The sequence below is a fragment of the Callithrix jacchus genome, chromosome 4 (assembly GCF_049354715.1).
Source record: "Callithrix jacchus isolate 240 chromosome 4, calJac240_pri, whole genome shotgun sequence".
NCBI lineage: Eukaryota > Metazoa > Chordata > Mammalia > Primates > Cebidae > Callithrix > Callithrix jacchus.
In genome coordinates, this window is record NC_133505.1 from 171,500,782 (window position 1) to 171,509,352 (window position 8,571).

The following is an 8,571-nucleotide window of genomic DNA, read 5'->3' on the forward strand; positions in this document are numbered from 1 at the left end:
CACTCACACATGCCTATGCTACACACTCACACATAACATCATACACACATGCTTACACTACAGACTCACACAAACACCACACACACATGCCTACACCACACACTCACATATAACATCACACACAGATGCCTACACTACACGCTCACACATAGTACTACATGCTCACACACTCACACATAACTATAACACACACACATCATACACACACTCTTGCCACACACTCACATATACCTGTACCACACACGTATAATACCTCATGCTCACACACTTACACATGCCTACAGTACACGCTCACACATAACACCACATGCTCACACATTCACACATATGTACACCACACACACTCACATCATACACACACTTGCCACACCACACACTCACTCATCACACTCTCACATATACCTATACCACACACATATAACACCTCATACACACTCACGCATGCCTACACCACACACTCACACTCAGTCACACACACACCTACACTCACATATACCTGCACCACACACTTACACAGAACATCACACACTCACACATGCCTATACACACAAGGAACACCACATGCTTACATGCTCACAATACCACGCACACACACTCTCACATGCCTACGCCACATACTCACACACAAGATACAGAGAGAAGAGTCTGACACCTGCTTCCGGACAAATGAGGCCTCCATTTGCTGAAGAGTTTCAGGAAAACGTCTTTTCAGTTCAGCGTAATGCATTCATGTTGCAGTGTGATGCCATTAAGTACTTTTAGACCATTTTTGACTGTTACACTCAGTTGAAAGTCAATCTAAATTTGGGGTCTAAAATTAAGCACATATCTATCTCATCATTTTCAGACATTGCCGATTTCCCGTGATTTAATTTGCATTGCCTTTTATTCTTTATATCGGCTTTTTTCTGTATATTTTCTGATGCAAGTATCCCATACACTCTAAAACATGGTTAAAAAGAAGAATCTTAACAAATATTAGTACAGAAACTACAGGGCGAATCCATAGTACCATCTAGAGTCTTGGGAGATCATGACAATCTTTCTAATAAGCAAAGCATTCTTTTAATCTCCAAGGAATGTAGAGAGCTTTGAGAAGAAAAAAGAATGTATTTTCCTTTTCGTTTCATCAATGTAGCCCTAAAAGAATTAACTCTGTGTACGCTGACAGCCATCACTGCCACAGAATCATTTCATTTCCCGGAAACACCTCTGCTGTGTGATCATTAAACCACTAAGATATTGCTAAAAGTAACTGGGATGTTACAGGCCTAGTTTTACCATGTGAAAGTCTGTCTTTGTCATCAATTTCTGATAATATATCCTGGGGACTGAGTATTTTAAAACATTACATCAAAAATAATCTCATTAAATATGGGGAAATATTCAACCGGTTGTTTAAGCAAATGCACCTTAAATCAAAAATTGGTTTTGACTGCAAAATAAAGTGTGCTAAAGAAAAGCAAAGGAAGAAAGACATGCAAAGTGTGCATGATTTTTTCATGTGCTCCCCTCTTTCTGTTAAAATGCATTTCCTTATTTCAGGCAAGCCTGGCTGTCCCTGGCAGTGAATCTGCCTGTTAGGAATATCCCCTTTTCCCAGTTGCCTAAAGCAATCAGTTGTCCCTGCTTCCTCTGAATTAATGTCATTGATAAGCGGAAAAAGGGAGAAATGTTGGCAATATATGATTATAGATTAAATAATGCAATTTCAGGGTCAGTTCTACAGAAAGCACTTATAAAGACTCTGGCAAGTGAAGATGAATGGAAATGAACCAGGGCATTTACAAGATCCTGGTGCCCGCCGGCTTCCGAGGCTCTGCTGCCATCTGCTGGCCTGGGTGAGGCACGGGCGTGCGCGGCCACACACTTGCTTCTGCTGTCTCTCATTAGGAGAACCGTCCTCATTTCAGGTCGCAGCTTACCCTCGGCATTCGCAGACCTGTCAATTAGCCCTCTCCCTGTATTCTGATTCATTTCCAGCAGCAGACGTGCCAAAGACTGGCAGGCACTCGGGGAAATGTATCCTGAACACAGGTGGTAGGTTGAATGTACCCTGATGCTTCAATTGAACTATAAATGAACTGATAAATTTAAACAGTATAGGCATGAGATGGAGGGGAAACTAGGAGGCAGAACTGGCAATAAATTGTAGGTAATTATCTAAAATTGTTGCTTCCCGATTTGTTTTCTTTGTCCCTATGCTGTCAATAAATGCAGACGTTGCATTTTGACACTAACATGATTTAGTTAAAATCCAGGAATGAGTTCGGGAGCTGCCTTTGCAAGTGTGCTGCACACACAGCGTCTCTCAGGAACCAGAAGCCGCTGCCTCCCCTCCTCTCCTTCCCATCTCAAGGGTGCTGGAAATAAATTTGATGCGGTATGTCTAATTTTATTTTATTTTTTTCAAATGGACTCAGTGTTTGATTTCTCCCTAGAGACTCACGGCTACCGTTGGGTCGAGACGAGGTATCTGTCGCGCATTAAGCTAATTTGGATTGTGAACGAGTCCAAGTCCGGGAAGTCGATTCTGAGACCCGATAACCTGCAAGGGGAGTGCAGGATAAGCAGGAGAAATTAATTAGCGCTGCCTTAAGCAGTTTTACGGACGCAGGCGGGACTGCGGTGGAGCGCTGGAGACGCTGCCAGCCCTGAGCTGCCTTCGCCGCACTTGCTGGGGTGTGCTGCTGGATGACAGTGCATGAGAAATGGAAGCAGCGTCCCCGTAAAGAGCCTGCAAACCTCGGGACGCCCTGGAAGCCAGTGGAATAATTACAGTGAGAAGAGGCAGCGAGTCCCACTGCTTCCTGAGCTGCGTTCACGGCTGTGTGAAGGGGAGAAAGGAATACATTGGAGGTCTTTTCACGGAAGACACAGATATTTCAACATTGTGATACCATCCAACAGGGTGAGCTGAGAGAATCAGCATTAAGAATTTCACAGCTACAACACCACTATTCCCTGTGTCAAACAGAAGGCAGCATAGGCCTTCTCTGGAACATAGTGTTTTAAGAGCTACAAATATTTAGAGGTCAAATCATCCACATTTCTAGTTTTCATATAGATATTTCCAATAATATATTTAGCAGGCTCATATTTTTATTTTGTGTATTTATCCTGGTTTACTGTTTGTTTATCCTGAATTATTGGCTGATGAATATTTGTATTATAACAGAATACATATATTCTTGTCACCCAAATAGAAATATATTAATTAAACTATACCCAAAACACCCCCACAGATCTCTAAAATGAACGTCATAAAAACAAGTTCCATCCGTGAGATGTCCTCTGCGTGAGAAAGGGGTAAGATGGACTGCTGAATATCCCCTGGGCCTGAGCCAGCAACACTAGGACTGTGCACCCCTCATCATTAGCAAGGACACAGGATCACGGAGGAGACCCGGTTGGCCAGGGCAGCCCAGCCAGGCAGTGCTGTGTCGAATGCACAATGGACATGGTGGATGCATCGAGCTCTTTTCCGGGCTGAAAAGTTAAAGGGAAGCATTTAGTAACAAGGGCCAGGATTGAGTCACAAGGCTACCCTCTCCCAGTACAATAATTAAGCGGTGACACAGCTGCACGTTTATGGAGAGGCCGCTGTGGGAAAGCTGTAGGTTTACTGTGCTGTATGGCGCTTGTTTTCTCGAAACCAGGCAAGGAAAGGCGGGGACTGCTTCTGTGCCTGTCTGTGCTCCGATTCCTCTGTTTTCGTGCAGAAGAGCACCAACATGCTGTCTGTCTTCATCTTCCAGAACGTGCCAGGCTTCGTTTTCTTTCTTTAAGTCCTCACATTTTCTGCTTAATGTGTATACTAGGCCTAAAAAAGCCTACTGCCTCTTTCCTCCCTTCTCCTGAGGGCCTTCTGGGTCAGTGGCTCCACGCTGACAGGGTTGGGCGAAGGCACGACCTGGCACTGGTGTGGTTCCCCAATCAGACCATGCAAGGGTGAGTGTTAAGCCGTCCTCTCCACTGCTGGGTGAGCTTGGAGGAGTCATTGCTCTCCCCGGCCCCAGTTTCTTTGTCTCTATGGTAAGGGAAACCCTATGGTAAGGGAAACTGTTCCTCTCAAAGGTCAGTTACAAAGCTAAGATGAGCGTGTATCCAGAAAGCATTTAAGAACAGTGCCGTTGCTCAGAGTTATCGCTATTATTTCATTTAACTTATTTGCTGAGCATCTGCCATAGCCAGGTATAAGGCAATATCACTTTTAATCTCAAGAACAACTCGATCCAATCGATATCAATGTCTGCACTTGGGGACTGAGGAATCTGTCTCTGAGAGAAGTTAAAATGCTGTCATTAAGGTCACACAAGGTAAATAATGAAGCCTGCAAGTTCATTGTGCATTTGTGGATTCAGAAGCCAGTCGGGCTTTGTCATGTTGCCCCTCCCCGCAACCATCCCATAATAAAGTGACTGGGCCCGGGAAATTATGTCATTTAAACATTCTTAAGAGTGTGAGAGGTGGAAGCAATGTCTCCCAGCTGGGTGGAAGCAACACTGATAATTTTTGGGCCATGTGGACATGTGTTGCAGGAGGAAGGAAGATTGAGTTAAGTCCCTGGAGATGAGGGAACAGATACACGTGGGAAGAGGAGGGTGAAGGCAACGCATTGGACTGTTTTTCAGGGTACATGAAGGAAAATATGTGAGACAAAGAATTGTAAATGTTGTTTGAGGCCAGATTTGAAGAGCTTTGAATGCCAGGCAGGATTAGGATTTTAGTCTGCCAGCCACCAGTGGTTTTAGTGCAAGGTAAATATACACTCAGTGCTGTATTTCAACAGCAATGGATACAATTTATTACAGAGAAGGAAGCTGGCCGGTTACCAGAATGCCACAACTGCAAGAAACTGAGGTATTGTGGTACTGGCAAAGAGCAGCGATCCACGGGCCTTTCTAATTCTCTCCCTTCCAGACTCCCATATATATATACGGGAATGTAATAGCTATTGACTCACATGCTCACAAGGTCCCACCTTAGGCTGTCTGCAGGCTGAGGAGCAAGGACAGCCAGACTGAGTTCCAAAACTTCGAAGTCCGATGATTCAGGGCAGGAAGCATTCATCCCGGGAGAAAGATGGAGGCTGGGAGGCTAGGCCAGTCTCTCTTTTCACATTTTCCTCCCTGCTTCTATTCTAGCCAAGCTGGCAGCCGATTAGATGGTGCCCACTCAGGTGAATGGTGGGTCTGCCTTTCCCAGCCCCTGACTCAAACGTTAATCGCCTTTGGCAACAGCGTGGCAGACACACCCAGGATTGATACTTTGTATCCTTCCTCCAGTCAAGCTGACATTTAGTATTAACCTTCACACAGACCATCTGAACCTCCTGCAATCACCCCCATCTCCATCTCCTGAGTGCCTGCGAACATTCACTCCTGTGAGAGTGGTGTGAATAGGGGACACTAACCCTAAATAACCCCCACAACGCAGCAGAGAACAATGACAAGAACATGAGCTGTCAGTTACACATCTGGGGTCCACATCCCAGCCTTGCCAACTCCCAGCTACATAAAGCTAACAAGGTTACACAACTTCTCTGAGCCTCCTTCCCTTGTGGGATGAATAAAAATAACAATATGTCTAACTGCCTGGGGGAATATGTCCTCTCAATGAGAGCAATACACATGAATGGCAGGTCTGGCCTCCCTGCTTCCTTTTTCTGTCTGTCCATGAGCCCCTGGCAGCAGCCATCTCTTCCTGCAACCTGCCTACTGCTAGAGCATCTGGCCCTGTTCCTTCTGGCCTTTATAAAAGCAGCTGTAGGAAAAGCTGCAGGTGCCTCAGCAGAGTGAGGGCAAAACAGCGTCTCCAGGCCTTCTAGAAATACGGCCTCAGAGCCCCAAAAAGGAAGCAGCTGGAGGACCGGGCGTGGCCATCCTAGGAGCCTGGCCTGCACCATCTTCTGATTCTGTTCATTTTTCTCAGACCATGTTTCACTTCCGTCTCTAGAATAAAGTGAGCTGTGATGTGCACTATTCTGCCTGATGTATGGGGCACGTTAAAAAAGTATTGAAGTAACAACCCTAAAAATCTACCACAAATCACAGCATACACTGCGTGAATCTGCAGCAGTTCAAGTTTGAAACAAATTAATAAAGAAGATAGGCTTCATAAAGCACACCATTTCCAAACCGTGAGCCTACTCTCTTTTCTGTATTATTGTAATGTATATGTATATCAGAATTATAAAATGTAGAGATGTGTATCAAGGGGAAAATGACAATTCACAATATCCCAACTTCCATCCAGAACATAGTGACTAATTTAGGATTCTTCATTTCCATTTTCTCCTGTGAGTATGTTGTGTGTGCGTGCAGACATACATGTTTACTTTCACAGGTTATTGTAGATGGATTGTGGTTTCTAATTTTTCATTTGATATTGGATAGCTAACATCCCTCATACTGTATGTATGTATATATGTGTGTGTATATGGATGCCATCATTACTCAATAATCAGACCTTCAGATTCTTCCTAATTTTCCCAATTATAAATGGAGGTATAATTAATCCAGTCTTATATTAATATTTGTCCACATTTGTGAATGTTTTCATAGGGGACATTCCCAGCTGTAGAAATGTTGGCATAAATATTAAGAATACCTAAATGATTTTGATACACATAACCGAATGCTTTTATGAAGAAATAGGAACTCTCTTAAGTAATATATAAAAATATTAACACAATGTATCTTTATCAACTTTCATTATATTTTTAAATCTTTACTAATTTGCTTTAGCAATAAATGATTTCTGGGAAAAGATGAGCCATGAGTATGATCTCCCTGCTCTCCCGGATGGAGAGGAAGAATTGAGAGATGAGACTTACTTCAGAGTTTGGAAGAAAGTTCTGGGATGGAGATATTCATATTAAAGGTGTCAGGCAACAGGAGAGTTGATGCCAGCAGCTTCTGAATAGCAAGCCCAGATTATGTGCTCAATTGTACTTTTAATTTCTTTAAAGCTGAATAGAATGTGACAGAACATGATAAACAGCAATAAAAATAATAAAAGGGGCAATGGCTGTGATGTCACTGTGCTATTTTCAACAATAATAACATGAGTGCCTCAGGCTTCAGGCTGCCCGTATGCATTTGCTCACCTAATAATCAACCAGGCGTGTTGTGTGCTATTAATATGACTTTTGCATAAACAATGAACTGTAGCTAACAGAGATTGCCCAACTCACAAGTGTTAGATGTGAAACTTGCTCCCATGTATGTCTGAATCCAAAGTATGTACCCATCAAGAGAGGCCACCTCTATGAAACTCCTGTTGTCTAGCAGAGATGTTGGGATGGAAGGAAAACATGGCTTTAGACTTGTTTTCTTCAACAGGTATATTTAATAGATTTACTGATTTAAAGCTGTTATAATTCATTTTCCCCTTATAGAAGGTGATACATATTGAAATATATATGAATTAAATATATATAAACAATATGCAAAAACATATAAAATACATGTGAAAATAAATATATAATGTGAAGGAATATGAATGTGTATGAATATAGTCTATAAACACATGTATAATTGTGATCTGTTTTATTCATTATTAATTAGACATATTTAAAAGGAAACAATATTTCCCGTTCTGTATGTATGTCAGCAAGAGCTACACATGTCAAAGAAGAATGTGCTGTATGGCCTCGGTTCCATACATAGAGGACATGTCTATACTCACCTTGATCCCACTGCTCCATCCACAGTAATGAAAAGGAGAATGTGCTGTATGGCCTCGGTTCCATACATAGAGGACATGTCTATACTCACCTTGATCCCACTGCTCCATCCACAGTAATGAAAAGGAGAATGTGCTGTATGGCCTCGGTTCCATACATAGAGGACATGTCTATACTCACCTTGATCCCACTGCTCCATCCACAGTAATGAAAAGGAGAATGTGCTATACGGCCTCGGTTCCATACATAGTGGACATGTCTATACTTACCTTGATCCCACTGCTCCATCCACAGTAATGAAATGAAAGAAAAAGCAATTACATAATTACATGTGCTGCTTAAGTGATTCTCATAAAAAATCCATGCAGAATGGTTTCCAGCCTGACATGTTACAGGGTTTAGAAGTCATCACTCTCATTCCTACAACAAAAACATAGCTGAACAAACTGAAAATCAACACTTTGTAGATCCAGGAGAAAATGGAGGTCACAGGGCACAATACTTCTTTAAAAACTGGAGACAGACAGGTGGATACTGAAAATCACAGCTTACCTGAGCAGAAGCCCACAGCTGAAGCCACATCAAAGTTTAAAGGAGGGATGCCTTAAATTGTAATTAGTAAGTTGCTGAAGGCTCCATATGAAGGAGCTTGAAAGTTAAAAATCCCAGTTTTGGGGGTAGTTTGGGGGAAGATGGGCATACTTTTCTGCGTTTTAATTCCAGAAGCCTCTCAGGTTTTCTAGGAGGAGATCTGAGAAGTCCCTGGTGGTTCTCGCTGGAGCAGAAGAAAAGTCACCATTCTGAAGTAAGCTCAGCGCTCTCTGTTCTTGGAGAACTGCCCTCAAAGACAAATAGTGTACTGGCGCCTAACCCACCAGGGA

The 8,571-nt window shown here is 42.8% G+C and overlaps 1 long non-coding RNA gene across 1 annotated transcript; it reads left to right on the top strand.

Moving 5' to 3' along the window:
- The first annotated feature begins 1,891 nt into the window (after positions 1 to 1,891).
- On the top strand, positions 1,892 to 7,545 carry LOC144582369 (uncharacterized). Its single transcript, XR_013534954.1, has 3 exons — positions 1,892 to 2,040; positions 2,442 to 2,911; positions 3,246 to 7,545. It is a non-coding gene; the product is annotated as an uncharacterized LOC144582369 (long non-coding RNA).
- Positions 7,546 to 8,571: the final 1,026 nt, after the last annotated feature.